At 46.4% G+C, this 22483-nt stretch overlaps 1 long non-coding RNA gene across 1 annotated transcript; it reads right to left on the reverse strand.

Annotated features, from left to right (window-relative positions):
* Window positions 1-9098: 9098 nt before the first annotated feature.
* LOC106005106 lies at window positions 9099-14116 on the reverse strand. Its single transcript, XR_001178269.2, has 3 exons — window positions 13989-14116; window positions 9798-9874; window positions 9099-9400 (listed from the first exon to the last, which is right to left on the reverse strand). It is a non-coding gene; the product is annotated as an uncharacterized LOC106005106 (long non-coding RNA).
* Window positions 14117-22483: the final 8367 nt, after the last annotated feature.

Raw genomic sequence — 22483 nt, forward strand, 5'->3', positions numbered from 1 at the left:
ACATCTGGGCTCTTTCAATGTTTGGCTCTTACAGACATTGCTGCTATAGGGATCGGTATATTCTACATCTTTTTTACCCACATAACATATTATGGAAATTATTCCAAATCACTACATATGGAGCCGTTTCATTCTTGAAAAGATGGTCACATGGTATATACATGGTAACTAGACCTGTTGTGGTAATCCTTTCATAGCGTATACAAAGATCAGAGTCTGGTGTACACCTGCAACTTGTATAATATTCTATACCAATTTCACCTCAATTTAAAAAAACCATTATGTGATTTTTAGCAAATAGGATCTATTTTCACATTAAATGTATATTAGTCATTTATTTTATATATATTTTTTATCAGAGAGATAAAATTTTATATATGTGTTTTTTATCAGAGAGAGCGTGCACAAGCAGGGGGAGCAGACAGAGGGAGAGGGGGAAGCAGGCTCCCTGCTGAGCAAGGAAACAGATGCAGGATTTGATCCCAGGACCCTGGGATCATGACCTTAGCTGAAAACGGATGCCTAACTGAGCCACTCAGGTGTCCCCATATATTAGTCATTTAATATATGATTATCAAGTCCCTTCCGTGTGACACGCTGTGTTCTGAGGTTGGGTTCCAAGATAAATAAGAAACACAAGATTCTTGGTCTCATGGCACTTACATTTTAGTGCGGGGAAATAGATAACAAAGAAGCAATCAAATTAATAAGGTTTCAGATAGTTATACGTGCTAAAAGTGAAGTGGAGTGACCAGGGCGGATGGTGGCATGGCATGGTCAGGGAAGGCCTATCTGTGGAGGTGACACGGTGACATCTCAGTGGAGGTGTGAACAAGGCGCCCAGCTGCCATGGAGAGGCTTGTGTGGAGTATAGTCCCATCTGGAGCCTGGGCAGGAGATGAAGAGCATCAGACGGAAAGTGGCCACGGACAGGAGTCTTTCTCAATGAACTACTGTTTGTCAGGGGAACAGCCTGGCTGGCTCAGGACAAGACGTTCGTTTGGCTGGAGCGTGGGATGCAAGACAAGCCTGAGAGCCAGGCAGGGCACATGGCCAGCAGGGATTTGTAAGCCGTGCTGAGAAACTTGGACTTTATCCTAAGGACAGTGGGTAGGCAGTGAAGGATTTTAAGCAGGGCGCAGACGTGGTCAGCTCTGAAAATAAGGAAGATCACGCCCACCATGTTGTAAAGGGTGTATGGAAGGGACAGGGCTGGAGGCAGAGTGACAGCCTAGGGGGAGGGGGCAGTCATCTGGGTGAGAGGGGAGGGTGTCCTGCACTGGGGTAGGGTCCCTGATGATGGATAGCAGGGTGGGTGGGTGGAGATAGAGAGAGGTATAGAATTCAAAAGACTTTTATCTTACCTGAATGAGTTATGAAGGTGAGTGAGAGGAAAAGATAAAAAAAGGCACCCTGATTTTTGGTGTAGAACCTGCAGGAAGGATGAGACCACTCAAGAGATAAGGAAGGCTGGCACAAGAACAGGTTTGGGATAAAGACCTGTACTAGATCGGTACAGTGAATAGGATTCAGCCCTAAAAAGGAATGAAGTAGGGACACGTGCCACCACACAGATGAACCTTGAAAGTGTACACTGAGAGAAGTCAGACTCGGAAGAACGCATGTTGTATGGTCCCATTTACACCCATTACACGGTTCAGAACCGGCAAATTCATAGGGACAGATAGTAGCTTAGTGGTTGTCAGGGGCTCAGGGGAGAGAGGAATGGGGAGTGACTGCTTATTGAGGGCAGGGTTGTTTTGTGGGTGATAAAAATATTCTAGAACTAATGATGAAGGTCATACAACACTGTGAAATACAAAAACCACTGAATTATACACTCACATGGGTTAAACAATGAACTTTATGTTATGCAAATTTATAGCAATGAAAATGTCAACTCAAAAAAAGAGCAGCTCAGGATAACATGAGTTTGTTTGGGAGATGTGAATTTGGAGCGTGTGAGAGGCAGCCAGTGGAACTGGCCTGTAAGTGGTGGTTGTATTATCTGACTCTGGGAAGAGGCCAGAGTCAACACATATAGACCCCTTGGCTGCATTACTTCTGTGCCCGCAGAGACAAACGTCAGGTCACCCTTCACATTAATTATTCGTCCTCTTTGCAGTGCCCAGGGTTACATTTTCATGGGAGGAGTAAGGTCGGCTTCATAGCCACACAGTCTTATGAAAGGAGCTACCACGCTTTTTGTTACATGCATGGCCTCAGAGTCAGCTCTGTGGGAGCACAGAATCTGGTTTCCTCCAGTGTCAACCCTTGAAGTTACTCACGGGTTGGTTTCTCTGGGGTCGAATTAAACCCAAAGTCTTCCACCTTCGTTGTAATCACCAAGAGTGACTGCTTTGGTACCTTCGGACTGAACTTCTTTCCCACACTTCCCATCTCCATTTAGAATTCTTGGCCCTCACCACATGGAGCAGAAGGTTCACACAGTCTTTCCATTATTTTCCTTGTATCTGAAAGCATAATAAATACAGATACTTGATCTTCTCATGGGATTCTGCCTTTGTTGTCTGTTGAGTGGGTAAAAATCCTACCACCCATTCCTTTCCCCGAGTCTTATATTTTTATGTGTTTGGAAGAATCTTTGAATGTTTTCTTCTTATAATGTATGTATTAGATTGCATATGTATTGATAAATACTGTGCTAGGCTGGGAAATTCTTGGGGAATGTATTCCTCATGTCCTAGAGCCCAGCCAAGGGCCTGGCATTAGGTAGGCTCTCCACATGGGCTATGGAACTCCCCCAGACATGAGAAGTTTCCCTAATGCCCAGGGTCAGAGGCATAGTTTTCTTCCTCCTTCTTTCTCCAACTTCCCGAGTCCACATAAAGCCTTTTAATAACTGTGGCTTGCCTATGTTTTTTTTTTCTCCATAATCTTGTCCAACAGGCTCCTAAATTGTTTCAGAGTAGCATTCAGAGTGAGGGGTCCCCTCTTAGTGCTTCAATGGGGAAGAAACAATGGACAGATTTGGGAACCAGCTCAAAACTCAGAACCAGACAGATGTGGCTTCACATTCTCACTCCGCCTTGTGGCAGCAGAGTGACCAAGAACAAGTTATTTAGGCCACTGCTTCTTCTTCTTTTTTTTTTTTTTTTTTTTTAATATTTTATTTATTTATTTGACAGACAGAGATCACAAGCAGGCAGAGAGGCAGGCAGAGACAGAGAGAGAGGGAAGCAGGCTCCCTGCTGAGCAGAGAGCCTGATGTGGGGCTCAATCTCAGGACCCTGGGATCGTGACCCAAGCCGAAGACAGAGGCTTTAACCCACTGAGCCACCCAGGCACCCCAGTTTATTCTTCTCTCTCTTTTTTTTTTTTTAAAAGATCTTACTTATTTGAAAGAGAGAGAAAGAGCACAAATGGGGCAAGGGGTAGAGGGAGAAGCAGATTCCTTACTGAGCAAGGAGCCCGATGCAGGGCTCGATCCTGGGACTCTGGGATCATGACCTGAGCTGAAGGCAGGTGCTTAACCGACTGAGACACCCAGGCACCCAAGACCGCTGCTTCTTAAACCATATGTGGCGAAGAATCAGGTTGAAAACATTTTAAAACAATTCATTATAGATCAATATTTTTATACAACACAATACTTTCTGCAAAAGGCAAAATTAGAGCAAGGATGAAAAGATCAGTGATTGCTAAGGGGAAGCAGAGGGAGGGCAGAGTGGAATTGACAAGGCGAGGCACATGGCTGTTGTTGTTGTTTTTAAAAGATTTTATTTATTTATTTAACAAAGACACATCGAGAAAGTGAACACAAGCAGGGGGAGTGGGAGAGAGAGAAGCAGGCTTCCCCTGAGCAGGGCACCCAATGCAGGGCTGGATCCCATAACCCTGGGATCATGACCTGAGCTGAGGGCCGATGCTTAACGACTGAGCCGCCAGGCACCCTGGCACCTGGATTTTTTAGGGCAAACTATACTATAAGATTCTGATTCTGTAGTGGGGCATACACGATATGCACATGTCAAAACCCATAGAATTTGATAGCACCTAAAGTGAACCTACATAGGCAGATGAAACAAGGATCATTTAGGAGGTCAGGAATCCCAGGATGGAAGGCAGAATGCAACAAAACAGTCTAACTGTATTGCAAATGTACAAAACTGTCTTACTGAAGGCATGGGGAAAATGTGCCATTGTAAGAAACTTTGCAAACGAGTGACGTGTCTACGACTAAAGGCAAAAGACACTGTGTGAGTTCCTCCTCGTGGGGGTGCAGGCTAGAATCCTGACAACACTCTACACACTGGGACTGAGCCCTTAAGTGAATGGTGATGGTGGCCTTTCTGTCGGGAGAGGGAGGTTCCAGGTGAGTAAGAGGAGGAGGCTAGAATTACCCGTGTGGAAACGGATTGGAGTTGGAGACAACAGTGTGAACTCATGCTGAGCTTACTATCCATACGGAAAGCCATATAAAGAACATTTATAAGTACTTAGATGTATGTAGGTTAGTATATGGGTAAATCATCCGAGAGACACCGAAGTGGCAGTGGGTACACCTAGCGTCAAGGTCTTGGTTTCTAATGCCATTCTCCCATGAAAAGGAATCTGGGTTCCTTGGAGGAATGACTAATTTTAGGACCGAGGCAAGAAATATACAAGATGGACAACAGCATCTGGCAGAAGTGAAGGAAGGAAGGAAGTGCTTATAAAAACCAAACACAATGATGAGGTATGTCAAAGGGACACAGGTGCTAATTGGAAAAGTTCCCGATGGCCAGAGCTGGAACAATTTGATCAAGAAAATAAGTAAAGGAGTACTGGATTATAATCTGAAGTATAAAACAAATATCCAGGGATCCATGCTGGTGGAAAAAAAATGATGAACACATAAGTAAATGGGGGTGAAAAGACAAATCTATGCAGAATTCCAAATACTTGATGTGATACTGCCCGCTCAAGGAGGGGCGACGTAATTCTCCACACTAAAGGGTGGGTTACATGCGGTGGCTTCTTTCTAGAGAGTACAGTATGGAAAGGGGCCAAGAAGAGAAGGGAAAGCCGACGCACTGCCTCAGCCAAGTTATCGAGGTCAACACCAGGGATGACAGGTCACGTTGAGAGCGTGTACCCTTGCTAGGATGCGATGAAAATGGCACTTTATGTTTCTGTGATGGTCCTCTCCAAAACTCATCCCCTCAGTCTAATCATGAGAAAAACATCAGACAAATTCCTGTCAAGGGACACAAGACCAAGTTCCTGACTGGTACTTCTCAAAACTGCCAAGATCATCCAGAACAAATCTGGGGAACCGTCGCACGTCGCAGCCAAAAGGAGCCTAAGGAGACGTGATGATGAAATGTAATGTGATTTCCGGGATGGGATCCTGGAAGGGTAAAAGGACCTTATGTGGAGAAATCTGAGCAAGCATGGATAAACAAATAAGTTGTAACTTTAGTTAATACTGTATCGGTATTGACTCATTCATTGTGACAAATGCATTTACCAACATAAGATGTCAAGGGGAAAATGGGTGTGTTTGGGTACTGGTACTACCCTTGCAATTTCTCTGTAAATCTGAAATTATTACTTTAAAAATGTTATTAAAAATGAATTACTAGGGGCCCCTGGGTGGCTCAGTTGTTTAATCATCTACCTTTGGCTCAAGTCATGATTCCAAGGGTCCTGGGATCGAACCCCGTGACCGGCTCCCTGCTTTGCGGGGAGTCTGCTTCTCCCTCTACCCCTCCTTCTGCTTTTGTCCTCTCTCCCTCCCTCTCTCTCTCAGTCATCTGAGAAATAAAATCTTTTTAAGAAATGAATTACTAAAAAAATAAAATTTGCAAAAAATCATATTCCAAAATTTTATTTTATCTTTTATTATTCCACTGTAGGGTGGATTTACAACTGTTTTATGATTATAAAGCACGTGCTTATATAAATAAGCACGATGCTTACCTAGGACATTTCTTTTTTTAAGAGTTTTTAAAAAATTTATTTATTTGACAGACAGAGATCACATGTAGTCAGAGAGACAGGCAGAGAGAGAGCAGGAAGCAGGCTCCCCGCCAAGGAGAGAGCCCGATGTGGGACCTGATCCCAGGACCCTGGGATCATGACCTGAGCCAAAGGCAGAGGCTTTAACCCACTGAGCCACCCAGGTGCCCCACCTAGGACATTTCTTCTGAGAAAAAGTAAATGATGGCATAAGTTAGCTACCCTTCATTGCACTTTTGATTTATTCTACTTTGATCATACAGAGCAACTTGGCGAACTTTTTCTGTAAAGGGCCATATGGTCTCTGTCTCAACTACTCAACTCTGCCATCAGCGCATGAAAGCAGACATAGACGGTCTGAAAATGAATGGGCCTGGCTGCATTCCCTTAAAACTTTAATTACACAAACAAGCAGCAGTTGAATTGGCGCTATGGGCCATATTTTGCCAACCCTTCACATTTTAGCCAAGCCTTTGTGAGCGTTGTCAATTTCTCCAAGAGTATCTTAGTTTTCAAATCACTATCTTGTGAAGCAACCTACTCAAACTTTTTTCTTGTAGAATTAGATTTTTTAAAATTTCCAATGAATATTTATTGATGGGCCCCACAAATAAGACATGTTTCCAATGACCCTAAGTGAGATAAACATCCCTAGAGACATGTCCATTAAATATATATATTATTTCTTGGGATTCCACTTAGTACCAGGGTTTGAACATTGTCAAAATCTTCATTTAATTTCCATGTGTTTTTTTCTAAATACAATTCCCTTGCCTTGATATATTTACCAATTCTTGGGTTAGAAACTTGAAATTACTCTTTAGTTTCATGTTTTGATGTTTGGTCTTTTATTCAAAATTTATTTTTCCATATAAACTCGAGAATCACAATTTCAAATTCTAAGAAATTCTAAGTGCAGAGATGAATATATAGAGAATTAACATCTTTACACCATTAAAGATTTTCGCTTAGGAACATGACATGTCCTCCCCCATTTCTTCAAGACTTTTTTAAAGTCCCTTATTAGCAGTTTAAAATTTTTCACCATATGACTTTTTCACAGTTCTTTTGGAGTTTATTCCTAGCTGTTGTATACCAGTTGTTTATTATTAGATACGAAAAATACACAACTTCTCTGTCAAAGTGCTGTAGAAATTTCCAGACACCTTCTTTCAACTGGTGTCCTTACCTCCTGGTGGCCAGCATGGGTCTATGGACTACATTTTGGGAAGCACTGATTTAGACTTCTCTGAGACTCAGTTTCCTCCTGAGCTGGTGAGGATAGTAGCCCCTTCCAGAGGATAGTTAAGAGGTGGGCTTGAATGGGTGCTCCAGGGAGGGCACTGAGCACAGTGTGGGGTACAGTGTGGGCTCCAAACTGAGGCTTTCACACGGGCTCCTCAGGCCCCACCAAGAGGCATCCCTGCTCTGCCTGCCATCCTCCATGCTCACCATGCCTCCTTTCCCCCACTCTATTCCTCCCTTCCTGGTGTTGGTCTGAATCTATTTCAGGATGAAGTCCTCAACCTCCCTTTAATGAAGGTGGCCCCTCCCCTCTCCAAACAGCTCTGCCGTGCATGGGGCCCTCCCTCTTGTTGTCAGCCTGTCACCAGGGGCCATGGGCCCAAAGCCCACCCACTGGAAGTTGGTATCTTCCTTTGTCTTCTTGTCACAGCAGGGCAGAAGAATGTGGTGATGCCACCTGTCCAAGCCTGGACGTCTGCTGACCCACATCCATCCACAAGTCCACGTTTGGAGTTGGATGTGATGTGACACCAAGGTAAGAGAACTTGGGCACAGAAGCCCCTGGACACCACCCCATTTCTAATACCTACCCAAATCCTTCTCTTGTGCAGTGTCTTCATCTGTGTCTTCTCTCCCCAATTCATCCCCTTCTGCTTCGTCCCATGATACAGTCTCTGCCATCTCCATGGCCTTCTTCTTCTGGTAGTCTTTGGAGCCATCTTCCTCTTTCTTCCTCTCTCTAAGTTTTAAGCCTCCTTTAACTCTTGGCTGTCCCTCTGGGCACTCAGGAAGAGTCAACACAATTTTCCCTACACATATCTCCCCCCATGTTTGGTCCCTCCAGTGAGAGACTGTTGGTCAAAAATTATCCAGGATGTTTCTATGAAAGTGTTTTTAGATGAGATTTACATTTAAGTTGGTGCATTTTAGGGGTGCCTGCATGGCTCAGTTGGTTAAGCATCTGCCTTCAGCTCAGATCATGGTCTCAGGGTCCTGGGATCAAGCCCCTCACTGGGCTCATAGCTTGGCCAGGAGCCTGCTTCTCCCTCTTCCTCTGCCCTACCCCCTTCTCATGTTCTCTCTCTCTCTCTTGCTCTCTCAAATACATAAATAAAATCTTTTTAAAAATCGTGGATTTTGAGTAAAGCAGATTGCTTTCCATAATGTGGTGATCCTCATCTAATCAGTTGAAGGCTTGAATAGAACAAAAGATGTTGACCATCTTGAGCAAGAGGGAATGCTCCAGTAGTCAGCTTTTGGACTTGAACTGCAACTCCTCCTGAATCTCCATCTTGCCAGCCTCCTCCATTAGATTTTGGAGTCACCAAGGCTCCACAATTGTGTGAGTCATTCCTTAAAATAAATCTCTCTTTTTATCTCCATATATATATGTAAGTGTACATTATGTATAATATAAAAAATGTATATTACTGGGGGGAAAGAGGTTCTCTTTCTCTAGAGAATCCTGACTAATACAGGCAGCCTCATATATTGCTAACTGCAAATTTTTTGAAAAGTAATTTGGCATTATATAGTAAGAACAACTAAAAGATCTATAAACTTTGACTCAATAATACCACCTCTGGGAATCTATCTAGGGAAATGATGAATAGAAGGAGAAGCTGTTGGGATATTTACTATAGCACTATGTATAATAGCTAAACAAGCAAACCAACCAATAAACAAATTACTTAAATGTTCAATATTCAATAAGAAGGGAATAGTTAATTAAATTACAGTAGAACTACTTAATCAAATTCAATAAAATTATAAAGACATGTGATATTGAAGATGCTTCATTAAATGAAACAACTGAATACAAAATTATATCTAGTGTTATTCCAGCCGTGTTAAAATATATGTGTGGATGAGAAGACTGGGAGCAAAAATAATTAGTAGGGTTATTTATTGATATTTGATTTTTCACTCTGTAACATCAGGCTTTCTAGAACACTTGTATATTGAATTTTTTTTTAAAGGAATAAAGGAAGGAAGGCGGAGATGGAGGAAGGGAGGAGGAGAGGGGTGAGGGCATTGAGAGGACAGCAGGTGTCTTGGACACACTGTTTCGGTTGTGAGCACAGGTGTGCCTCCTCCCTTCCTACCCCCGCCCTGCGCCAGTCCTGCAATCCTCCTCAGTGCCTTGGTTCTGCACGTCAGCTCCCTCAGGAAGATGAGCAGGTAGAAGCTCCTGGAAGGGAGGGAAGAGTTGCGGTCTGGCCCTCCCTGTACCAGTCACCTTTCTGTCCACCGCCAGGTTCCTCCTCCACCTAGTCCAGTCCTACCTTCTTCCATATCTGCTCACATCTGAGGACTGACTGATTAGCCAGGGTCTGTCCCTCTATTACTCTCTCAGTGGGAACCCTACAAGGCAGGGAGCCAGGGATAGGCCCAGGAACTTGCCTAGAACTTTAGTTGACTAATTGCTGGCCCAGGGCCCCCTGGACCCCCCAGTTCTCTCCCACTCCAGGGTGGGCAGAGAGGAGAATTCAGGTTGTTTGCATATGCTTCTCCTGCTGTTTGAGAGCACGTTCTTCTCTTTGTCTGGTTAATTTCTACAGGCTTCAGAGACCCAGTTAAGGTATTACCTCCTGCAGGAAGCCCTTATGAGTTTCCCTGGCAGTCTGGCTCAGGTTGGAGAGTGTGTCCTCAGGCCTAGACAGAGCTGAAATGTAGAAAATATTTGTTGAAAGAAAAGAAAATCACTTGCTTGTGATTGACTTGGCCCTCGGCTTCACAGCAACCTGGGCCCATAGTCCCCTCTACCACAATACTATCTTTTGAAGAACAGCCTCTTTGATTAAATAGTTGTGTCAGAGGGAGGGAGAAAATACTCTGGTGTTGTGACAGCCATGAGCAGGCACCGCTCAGATGTCCTGCTACAGGGAACGTAACGAACGGACACCCCAGTGCTGTCCCCCTGCCTCTCCACCACCTTCACTCAAACAACATGTGTCCCCCGTGCTGCTCTCAGCCAGAGCCTAAGCACAGTGAGCGTATACTGAAGGCACATTCCAGCAAAATGTGGGACTTCCCCGATGGGTGACTCTCCCATAAGGACATCTTAAGCGCCTGACAGAAACCTTCTTAGATAGGGCTCCCGTCTAGGACTCTTCCTACTCGGCCATCCTTCCTTCCCTCTTTCTCTCACAGGGGTCAGACCTGCACCATGATATGAAGGTTCTTCTCACTTTTTGGTGCCCTCCCTGTGGTGGCCAGTCTTCAAGATGGCTCCCGCCTCCTGGTATTTGTGCTCTTATATAGTCCCCTCCCACATTGTACCAGGATTGGTCTGTGTGACCAGCAGCACATGGCACAAATGATAGTATGTCATTGCTGAGGTAAAGTTATAAAAAATACTGCAGCTTCTGTCCTGGTTGCCTTCTCTCTATCTCTCTGTCTGTCTGTCACCCTTTCTGCCTCCGAAGCCAGCTGCCACATTGTTGAGCAGTTCCAGCTGACAAGATGAGGACCGGAGGCCCCCAGCCAAAGGCCACATGAGCCGCTGACTGTAGCCCCCACTGCTGACAGCCCAGCCACAGCCGCCTTGGAGGCTCTTGGCCAGACCCATCTCACTTGGCCTCTCCAGACTCCTGACCCTCAGAAACTGTGGGAAATATTAGATGTTGTTTTAAGCCACTGAGTTATGGAGTACTTTGTTGTTCAGCGGTAGATAACTCCCGTTTTCCTGTCAGAAGTACTCCTTCCATTAAAGCTTCTGTGTGTCTAATCCTGTCATGGCAGCAGCTTTTCAGAGGACTTGAAACAACACAGGTGTGAACAGATGACAAGAAAAGCATTCAGCCCTCACTGAGCATGTGGCCAGGGTAGACACCTCTAAGCACAGATCACTTTAGTTAATCCTCACGATGATCCCGAGACACAATACTGTCAGCATTTTATAGACGAGGAAACAGAGGCACAGAGTTTTCTCTCATGATTATGGAGAGAGAGGCTGGAATAGCAGTAATTGCTGTAGAACGTGCTGGGGGTTTGAGCTCTGGCTCGGTGGAGTGACTTTGAACAATCCACTTCATGCCTCTGGGGCTTGGCCCCTTTTTAGGATAACAATAAGGTATCACCAGGCTTCTGAGAGTTGGAATAATAAAACTAACATGTAATAGAAAAGATCAAACACACACATATATAACTACAAATGACCCAAAGGGTCAACCAGTCATCCTGTCCTTGGAGCCTAGAGAGAAAGTTGGATCAAGTCCCATCCCACCCCCTTTGTCAAGTCCAGTGCTGCCCCCCCAAGGCACTGAGAGCCCTTTAGTGGTGGGGGCGGAAGTGATGCTCTTATGCCAGCCAGATCACTCCCCCAACCCTCCCACCTGCCCCACTTCACCCCTTCCCCACCACTCCAGTTTCTTCTCTCATGGCTTCTTGGGCCCCCTCCTTACACAAAGCAGTTGTGCTTTTCTCTCCTTCTCTCGGTCAACCCACATTTGAGACAAAGCCTCTCTCCTTGACAAATCTCTCCTTGATCCCCAGGCCTGGTCCCCCACCCCCATGAGGTGCCCACCTGCCCCAGAACCCTGACTGTGGTCTCTCGCTCGTTGGCCACACTGCACTGAGGGCTGCCTGTCCGCGAATTTGAATTCCTTATAAACAACAAATAGTCTAATGTAAGTATGTCCCAAACATTGCATGAGATATACTAAGAAGTTATTTGTTGTTGGGCACCTGGGTGGCTCAGTGGGTTAAAGCCTCTGCCTACAGCTCAGGTCATGATCTCAGGGCCCTGGGATCGAGCCCCACGTTGGGCTCTCTGCTCAGCAGGGAGCCTGCTTCCTCCTCTCTCTCTGCCTGCCTCTCTGCCTACTTGTGATCTCTATCTGTAAAATAAATAAATAAAATCTTTAAAAAAAAAAAAAAGAAGTTATTTGTTGTTTATGTGAAATTCAAATTTAACTGGATAGTCTCTGTTTTTATGGATTCAATCAGGATTCCTCTCCTTTTCCAAGGCTTCCCCTGCCCGTCCCTCCAAGATCTCTGACTCGCCAGGTTCTGCTCACTGTATAGGTCAGAGCAATCTTGGTCTCCTCAGACCTCATCCCCAAACTCAGTCCTGGACTACGTCTGCATTTCTAAATCAAGAATATCTGCTCCTTCATGAGCTCAGTGCACCCGCAGTTTATGGTTTTGTCTTGAATTCCTTTAGCTTGTTCTACTCAATAGGGCTTTCCTCCTCTGTTGGTGGTATAGAAGTCATTTTAAACACAAAACAGCTTCCCACGCTGACAGTAGGGTTTAGAAGGCTTGTTAGTGCCAAACAATGCAAATAATAGGGATAAAGAAAGAATTTGCCTGAAGAGGTTGGTCAACAAGGAGAACAAGAAAGGGGGCCCAGGAGGCTGAAGTGGGCAGGGCAGCCTGATGGGAAGGGAGCTGAGCTCTCCACTTTCCAGAAGCTGTTGCAGCCACAGCCCAGCATTAGCCAGGGAAGAGTCTCGGGGAGTATGGGGGAGAACAGTTTTGCAGCCAAAGAAATTTGGAAAATTTCTTGTAAAATGATGTTCCTTTGAGAGCCTCGATTAGGCCAACATAACGTAGTGAATTTCCGGGTGGGGATGTGGTGGGGAGGAAGGAAGTAGCCTTCTCCAAACCTGATTGGCTTGAAGACTTGAAGAATCCTTGTTTTGGAAAAGGACTCAGCTCACTGGACAGTGTTCTGCTTTGGGGGAATGGAGCTTTTCCCTCCCCTTTCCCCTAATTCTGGTTCCAGGCTCCCCAGGCTAGCTAGTTTGCGTCTCCACATACCCAGAAGTTGTGAATGACGGCTCAGACACCCTGTCATCAGACACAAGTGTTCTAATCCTTGCAAAGGGACAATAACCACTGGAGCTTAGTTGACTGGAATAGGGGAGAAGAAATCCAGAGGCATCGTGTGCTTCGCTAGTCTGGGAGTTCTAGCTTATGTTTTCAGCTACTAAATGGGCATTCTGGTTTATAGCTCAGCGGTCCTCCGTGGATTTGGTTAGCAGGAATCATTTCCCCAGAGGCCAGGCACTCACTCCTGGTAATGGGCCGAGAAGTTAGACCACTGGGCTCCTTGCAACCTCCCCACTGACCACCTTCCAGCTCTAGAATTACGGGCTCTAGGAAACGTGGATCTTTCATAAGTGTTAAACTTTCTGAGGGCCAAAGGGGTCATCATCGGTCAGTGTTCTTAGCAAAGGGGCACCTAGCAAAAAGTGTGTGGGGTAGGTAGTGAGAAAAGGGGGAAGTATGACAAGGGAGAGGAGAGATGAGTCAGGGACATGTGAGATCAGGCGCTGACAGGAGATCTGGTAGATGCCCGGGACTGGAGGGCAGTGGAGGGAGGAGAGGTCAGGGAAATAGGAGGTCAGAGCACCCAGGCTGCTGCAGACTGGGTTTCACAGTGGTTTCTGGCTGAAGCCGGGAGAACTGGCCAGGAGGAGATGTCTGCTCTAGCCTGGGAGGCCGAGAGATGGTTTGGGCCTGCAGGGGCTATGGGGGGAGTTCTGCAAGGGTGGACAGAGCGTGGAGGCCCTCCTGGCAGAGGCAAATGCTCCAAGCACTCACATCTGGGGAGAAGCGGCCAGCGGAAGGTGAAAGCCTGGCTGGGGTTTTGGGTGGTGGCAAAAAGTTGTAGAAACTGAGACTCAAAGCCTCCCCTGTGTCCCCCTTCCCAGTGGATGTCACTTTCCTCAGCCACTGCCCTGGCCCATCCTGTCATGAGAGGAGAGGGAGTTCCCTGTAGGCCTGTGGAGACTGGACAGACCCCTGCTCTAGGGGATCTTCTTACCCACCTGGGCCAGGATCCCGTGGCAGCCAATTCTATTTCGTCTATCTGGCCCAGGGGCCTGAGCTCACTCACCGCCACCGCCTTACTGCTCTGGGGAGAAGACCTGGGGCAGTCTGTGACTTCCCTCTGCAGTTCCCATGGCAGCCCAAATTGAAACTGAATTTGAAACATTCCCTTACTTCCTTGTTCCTCTTGGCACTTAGATTACTGTTGTCCTGGCCCCAAAACGCCCGTTGGGCCAGCACCCTCTGGAATCAGGCACCCACCCAGGCAGACTCAGAGTCCGACAGCGTCAGAACTGGAAGGGACTTGAGTGGCTGACTCGTCCAACCTCATTTCACACATGAGGAAACCAAGGAAGGCACAGAGTGGGGAGTGGCTGCCCAAGGTCACACAGCGGGGAGACTATCCAGGTTTTGGAAACTTTGTGACCTCCCTGAACCAAAATTCCACAAGAGAGCCCCTGTGACCAAAATTCAGAGGTCATTCCGTCCAGCCTCCTGATTCCAAGGGGTTGATGACAACAGGAGTCGCTACTATCCCATGACCTCTGGGGCATATGGACCACCCAGGCCACCTGTGGACAAATCCAGCCCGGTGCCCTCCCTGGCCCCAGAGCCACAGTTTTACTCACTGACCTACCAGAAGCCATCGTGTTCCGGCTTCCCCTAGCTGGGCCTCACTGGATTCCCCAGGGCAAGGGGAGAACAACCCCAGTAGATTCTTCTTCACACTGGTCTTGTGAAGCCAAAATAGAACTCAGATGCACAAGCACTTGGGGCAGGACTGTGAGGCCCCTGCAGGGGGAGGGGGAGAGGAGCCTGTGCTCCTCTCTGCTGCCAGCCCCACACCTGCCACAGACAGGCACTTGATAAATATTTGTAGGAAAACCTAACCTCCGTGTTAAACGTTCTCTTCTGTAAAACAGGATAATCACGCCCATTCAAAAAAAAAGTCAAGAAATGGACGCCTGGGTAGCTCAGTCATTAAGCATCTGCCTTCCGCCCAGCTCAGGATCCCAGAGTCCTGGGATTGAGTTCAGCATCGGGCTCCCTGCTCAGCAGGGAACCTGCTTCTCCCTCTGCCTGCCGCTTTCCCTGCTTGGCTCTCTCTGACAAATAAATAAAATCTGAAAAAAAAAAAAAAAATCCCGTGATTAAGGATAATATATCAAAATGCCAAACACAGTAGATGCTCAGTAAATGGTAGCCTAGGAAAATGACAAGACAAATGAGACAAGCAGCACAAAAGAGCGGGCATAGAGCTTTAGGGCGAGCAGCAAATTCATTTTCTCTTGTGGGGATGGTTCCGGCTTATTCGCCACCCGAGCCTTTGGGTGTCTGCTGGTGGGAGACAGGGAGGGGAGAGGTGTGTGCGGCCTGGGGCTGCCTGCTGGAGAGACTGGCCCCACTGGGAGCTGGCTGAGGCCCAGAGGAGCAAGAGGGCAGGGGGCAGGTGAGGCCTGCATGGGCCCAGAGACTGGCTTCCCTCCACTCAGCTGAATGGGCTGGGGGCCTTCGGTGAACACATTCACCTCAGCCTGCCCTCATGGGATCATAGCATAATCACCGCTCCTCTCCCCACCAGACGGGGTCTCCTCATGGGGGCAGCTGGGGCTTACTCTCTGGGCGTCCCTCCTGTTCCCAGTACAGAGCCCAGCACACAGCGGTGCTCACTGAATGGTCACTGAAGGAATTCATGGACCAGTTAATAAGCAAGATGGCCTCCGTCCGGGAGAGGGCTGTGTGTGTCACGTTTCATGAACCAGGGGGCTGGAGAGATGATGACTTCAGAGGAGACAGTGGAAAGCAAGGGCCTCAAAACCTGGAAGTAGAGAGTGGTTAAGGAGCTGAGGAGAGGGCGGCGGCCTGGACGCAGGCGTGACGTGGAGCTGCCCTCAAGGCCTCAGGTGCTGCCTGGAGGGAGGGGGTGGCCGTGACTGGGCATGAAGAGAAGCCAGAGTTTGTTAAATACAAGGAAATCTGTCCAACAGTTTGTTTGCCAGAAACTAGCACAAAGGTCGTGAGTTCCCCATCATTAGGCTCAGCTAGGGCTGGGCAGCACTTGGTGGTGAGTACTCTGTTTCTTTTTTTTCTTTTTTCTTTTTTTGTTTTGAGAGAACAAGCAGGGGTGGGGGTTGGGATAGAAGAAGAGGGAGAGAATCTTAAGCAGGTTCCATGCCCAGCGCAGAGCCTGGTCTGGGACTTGATCTCACGACCCTGAGATCATGACCTGAGCAGATATCAAGAGCCGGAGGCTTAACTGACTGAGCCACCTAGGCACCCCTCAAATTTTTTTTCAAACTACAACCTATATAAAAATATAGTTCATGTTGTCTCTACACAGGCACACACATAATTGTTTTTCAAAAACTGATTCTCATCTTTTTTTAAAAAAGATTTTGTTTATATATTTAACACACAGAGAGAGATAGAGATCACAAGTAGGCAGAGAGGGAGGCAGAGAGAGAGGGGGAAGCAGGCTCCCTGCTGAGCAGAGAGCCGGATGAGGGGCTGGATCCCAGGACCCTGAGATCATGACCTGAGCCAAAGGCAGACACTTAACCCACTGAGCCACCCAGGTGCCCCAATGTTTTCAAGGGCTGCTGCTGACCCTCTCCACTAGTTTGAGGCCCTGCTGTCCCGCACTCAGCATAAGCCTGGGAACAGCACTGCGCTATCTGGCCTGCAGGTCCCCTCATACCTGGAATCCTGCAGCTGTCTGCTCAAGGATTCAGACTCCTATCAGCGCTTGCCTGAGAACAACTCATGTAGGAAGACCAATCTTCATTGAAAAAATGCACAAAATGTTTACTCTTTTATTAGAAACAATACTTGTGGAAAATACCTTCAGCAAGAGGAATAAAATGTACCCACCAAGCAGAGAACTCCAGTGTTATTAGCATTTAGAAGTATTTCATTCTAGGTTCTTCTTCTTCTTTCTTTCTTTTTTTTTCCCATTATATTTGGCTCTTTTAAAAACTTTTGGGATCACATAGAAACTATTTTAAACATACAAACCATTTTATAAAGATTTTACTTCACAATGTTTTATTGACTTTTCCCTGATTGCTGTATATTTTACCACATGATCATCTGTGATGAGTGCATTATATTCCATGTTCTAACGCATCATAAGAACTTCAGCAAATTCCAGTACTGATCCATTAGGCAGCCCCCAGTATTTGCTATGTACATATATCTGTGTATACTTGGCCTGTGATTTCCCTTGGATGAATTCCTAGAAGAGGATTTTATTTTTTTAAGACAAGCTGTTTTGTTTTGAAAAGGTTTTATTTAAAATGGTGTTGGGAAAATTGGACAGCCACATGCAGAGAAATGAAATGGACCATTTCCTTACATCACACATGAAAATAGACTCAAAATAATGGATGAGGGACCTCAGTGTGAGAAAGGAATCCATCAAAATCATTGAGGAGAACACAGGCAGCAACCTCTTCGACCTCAGCTGCGGCAACTTCTTCCTAGGAACATCGCCAAAGGCGAGGGAAGCAAGGACAAAAATGAACTATTGGGATTTCATCAAGATCAAGAGCTTTTGCACAGCAAAGGTAACAGTCAACAAAACCAAAAGACAACTGACAGAATGGGAGAAGATATTTGCAAATGACATATCAGATAAAGGGCTAATATCCAAAATCTATAAAGAGCTTATCAAACTCAACACCCAAAGAACAAATAATCCAATCAAGAAATGGGCAGAGGACATGAACAGACATTTCTGCAAAGAAGACATCCAGATGGCCAACAGAAACATGAAAAAGTGTTCCACATCACTCAGCATCTGGGAAATACAAATAAAAACCTCAGTGAGATACCACCTCATGCCAGTCAGAATGGCTAAAATTAACAAGTCAGGAAATGACAGATGCTGGCAACAATTCGGAGAAGGGGGTACATTCCTGCACTATTGGTGGGAATGCAAGCTGGTGCAACCATTCTGGAAAACAGCATGGAGGTTCCTCAAAAAGTTTAAAATAGAGCTAACCTATGACCCAGCAATTGCACTACTGTGTATTTACCCTAAAGATACAAATGTAGTGATCTGAAGGGGCACATGCACCCGAATGTTTATAGCAGCAATGTCCACAATAGCCAAACTATAGAAAGAACCTAGATGTCCATCAACAGATGAATGGATAAAGAAGAGGTGGTATATATACACAACGGAATACTATGCCGCCATCAAAAGAAATGAAATCTTGCCATTTGCGACAACGTGGATGGAACTAGAGGGTATTATGCTTAGCGAAATAAGTCAATCGGAGAAAGACAACTATCATAAGATCTCCCTGATAGGAGGAAGTGGAGATGCAATGTGGGGGGTTTGGAGGGTAGGAAAAGAATAAATGAAACAAGATGGGATCGGGAGGGAGACAAACCATAAGAGACTCTTAATCTCACAAAACAAACTGAGGGTTGCCGGAGGGAGGGGGGTAGGGAGAGGGTGGTTGGGTTATGGACATTGGGGAAGGTATGTGCTATGGTGAGTGCTGTGAAGTGTGTAAACCTGGCGATACACAGACCTGTACCCCTGGGGCTAATAATACATTATATGTTTATGAAAAAATAAAAAATATGTTAAAAACAAAAAAGGTTTTGTTTATTTTAGACAGAGAGGGAGTCAAGCGAGCTTTGATTACAGTGGAATTGACCATACCAATATGTGGCAAAAACTCAACAAATGTTAGTTGTCATTCCTTTTGTGGTTTTAAAAAACGTTTTAGCCATTTTTAGGCTATAAAGCAAAAATTCTATAAAGACTCATTTATTCATCCATCCATTTGACAAACATTTATTGAGAATCTGCTGGGGCCTGGGCACTGTGCTGGACATGGAGTCCTGGGGGAAGGGGGTATATGGTGCTGAATGAGTCACCCTTGTAAACCTAAGGCGGCGGAAAGAGCCAACAACTCAGGCCAAGGGACTCCTGTTTTTTTTGCAAGTCTTGGGAGCAGAAATACAGATGGCCTTTTGTTCTAGGCTATCTTTTCAGGGGTATTTATATGGTGAAGAGCCTTGAGAGGTAGAGATAGAGTCTCTCTCTCTCTGGGACAGAAGCAGATCTGGTTGCTGTCCAATGTAATAAAGATAATGCTTACCTCTGGGGGCAGGGTGGGTAGGTTTGCAGGTAGCCTCTTAAAAAGATCAGAGTTTCCTAAGATCAGCATTTCTCAGCAGGGACACAAGCCTACTGTGTCACAGAACCCATTTGTACCTGCCTCTTTTTTGCCTTTCTGGGACTTAGGGGTCAAGAGAAGCCAATGTGAACATGAAGTTCATGCTATCTGGTGTGTCTGGAGTAGTAAAGTCCTTTGTCTCTGACCCCGAATCTCCTGTCCTCTGCCAGAATCCATGACACTGGGGTGGGACCTTCACAGTTCTTGACATCAGGTAGGTTTAGCTTTTCAGCTCAGTGAATGGATTGTGGCCTGACGGTGCTCAGGACAGTCCAGGAGGGAAGCAAGAGGAAAGACAAAGCTGGGACTCTGGGCACCTGGGGGTCTCAGGCAGTAACCGAGCAGGAGGGCAGGTAAGGAAGCAGAGTTTTGCCTGGGGAATAGAAAAGGCTTCAGCCAAACCTGAGGCACTGTGAGGACCAGCCAGGGAGAGTGGGAGACGGACGAGCTGCCACAGGGAGAAGCAAGTTCGGGCAGGAATCCCTGAGACAACATGAAGGCTGGCCTCCTCCCAGCAAGCAGGTGGAGGCTTTCTGGGGGCCTCATCAGAGCTTTCTGAGGTGGGTGGGAGGTGGGCACAAAACCAGAAAAAAAGGACCTGAACGTTTGAAGCATCTTTGGGCACCAGAGAGAAGCCAGAAGTCTCTGGCCAAAGCTATTCCTGCAGAAAGCCCCTTCCCAAGATGAGGACTTTCATATTCTGGCTCCTACCTACCTTCTCTCTCTCACTCCCCTCCATGGACTCAAAGTCCTCCATCCTGGGTAGGAAACAGAGAAACCCACCCCTACAGAACCTCTTTTTTTTTTTTTTTTTTTTTTTTTAGCATATGTGCTGCCGAAGCGAGCACCCTACGGAACCTCTAAACACAAGCACCCCTTTGCACAAAGCACCCCCACCAACCTCCCAGCACAGCAAGACAGGTGCTGTTGCTTCTTACAAGGCAGGCCCTTGGGAGGCTCCGTCGGCCCCTCGGGCTCTTCTCAGCAATTTCCTCTTTCCTGGGACTCCTCTACCCCAGGCAGTTATTCTGGATTCCAACCAGGTACCTACAGATACTGAAGGAACTGGGGTGAGTCAGCCACACTGGTACTTCTCACATTGCTCATGGGGTCTCGAAGGTTGGCAACATTAAGCCACTAACAAGCTGAGGAAGAGGCTGGTTTATTTCCTCCACCCGCACACCAGGGTTGCAATCCCCAGGGGCTGGACCCCCCATCTGCCTCAATCAGAATGCCCATCCTCCTGTGTCCCAGAGACCCTGGCCACAGCAGCCCTTTCCTGGCCTTGACCAGTCTGGCCTTGAACAGAGGCCTGAATGGGAGTTGTAAGTTTGCTTGGTGTGCCCCTCCTGAGCCTCCCGTTTTCTTCTTGCCTTCCTCACGCCTGTATTCGTCTGATTAAAGGCCATATGTTAGACTCTGAGAATGGTACAAGAAGTCAGTTTTTGTTTTTTGCTTTTTTTAAAAAAAGATTTTATTTATTTATTTGACAGACAGAGATCACAAGTAGGCAGAGAGAATGGCAGAGAGAGGGGGAAGCAGGTTCCCTGCAGAGCAGAGAAGCCCAATGCGGGGCTCGATCTAGGACCCTGGGATCATGACCTGAGCTGAAGGTAGAGGCTTTAACCCACTGAGCCACCCAGGTGCCCCACCTTTTTTTTTTTTTTTTTTTAATGCATTGGTCATTTATACAGAAACACAGACTCACAGATATGAATTAAATCTTCGAGAATTTTAATCTGTGTCTTTCTTCTACATAGGACTGGTGGGAAGGAAAAAGAAGCTCAAACCAGAGAGCAGGGCTGGGTTCAGGTTCTTAATACTTTGAGCAAACTGCGGTGATCTGTACTCTGATGGCTTGAGGTGGGTGGGGGGCAGGCTTTCCCACAGAGAGAGTCTTCAGAAAACCAGTTCCTGGCAATGGGTGCCTATCTCTTGGCAGGGGGACACACTAAGGAAGGGCGGGACTGATTGTCTCAGAGGGACCGGGATTTGGGGTTTGGCTGTGCAGATATGCTAAAGGGAATCATACATTCAGGGGCTCTTCAGAAAATAGCAGCCATGAAAACTTTTTAAAAAAATCTATTTATTTGATAGAGAGATACAGTGAGAGAGGGAACACAGCAGGGGGAGTGGGAGAGGGAGAGGGAGGAGCAGGCTTCCTGCGGAGGAGGGAGCCTGATGCAGGGCTCAATCCCAGGACCCTGGGATCAGGACCCGAGCTAAAGACAGACGCTTAACTGACTGAGCCACTCAGGTGCCCCCAGCTATGAAAACTTTTGAAACATTTTTAAAAAACAATCTCCCATTTAACTTAGGCTTATGTAGTAATTCTATCTAATAGATACTATTATATCACATATCACAATATTTATTATACTTCATATTAATTATAAGATATTGGAGCCTACATTTGAACTCCCAGCAGAGTCAGGTGGCATCTAGGGCCTGCAGGCTTTCTATGATATGGTCTAGTATCAGAATTAAAAGAAATGCTTTAAATCATAAGTATCCTTCCAGAAAAGTATCCTTCCACAGGTACTTCCACAAGGACCTGCTTTGTCCTTGCCTTTGCATATTATTTTTTTAGCAGATTGATTCTGTACCACTGGTTTTGGCTCTCCAAACCTCATTCTTTCAAGCAGGCTCCTTTTCCCCAGCCACTAAACCATAGTTCTTGAAGAACTTACCGGCTTGCATGATCATTGCATAAAATAAGCTAATCTGCATAAGATTAACATCAACTCCCCTGATGTAGCCAAGCTGACCCTCTCCCAGTTTACCAGGAGCCAGATGGAGACACTAGCTTCCTGAGCCCTATAGCTGGGCCCCCCCAACCTATTTCCCTTCCCAAGCTAGCTACTCTGCACAAATTATACCATAACCTCAAAGAGCTGACCCTGACCCCCCGAACAACCCCAGGCTCTTGCTCCAAACAACTCTTTGGCTCTTTTTCTGTGTCCACCTTCCCCAGAGATAGGGGTCGGGGGAGGAAACATTGACGTTTGTCTAGAACTTTCTATGTGTTAAACTCATAGAAATTATTACTATTCCCATTGTGCAGATGGGGAAACTGAGGTTCAGCTGGGAAACAGCTAGTCTATGGTGATTCCAAAGCCCCTGTTCTTTTTTTTTTTTTAAATATTTTATTTATTTATTTGACAGACAGAGATCACAAGCAGGCAGAGAGGCAGGCAGAGAGAGGAGGAAGCAGGCTCCCTGCTGAGCAGAGAGCCCGATGCGGGACTCGATCCCAGGACCCTGAGATCATGACCTGAGCCGAAGGCAGCGGCTTAACC

The sequence above is a fragment of the Mustela putorius genome, unplaced genomic scaffold (genome assembly GCF_011764305.1).
Source record: "Mustela putorius furo isolate JIRA1106 unplaced genomic scaffold, ASM1176430v1.1 tig00003834_pilon_pilon_pilon, whole genome shotgun sequence".
Classification (NCBI taxonomy): Eukaryota; Metazoa; Chordata; class Mammalia; order Carnivora; family Mustelidae; genus Mustela; species Mustela putorius.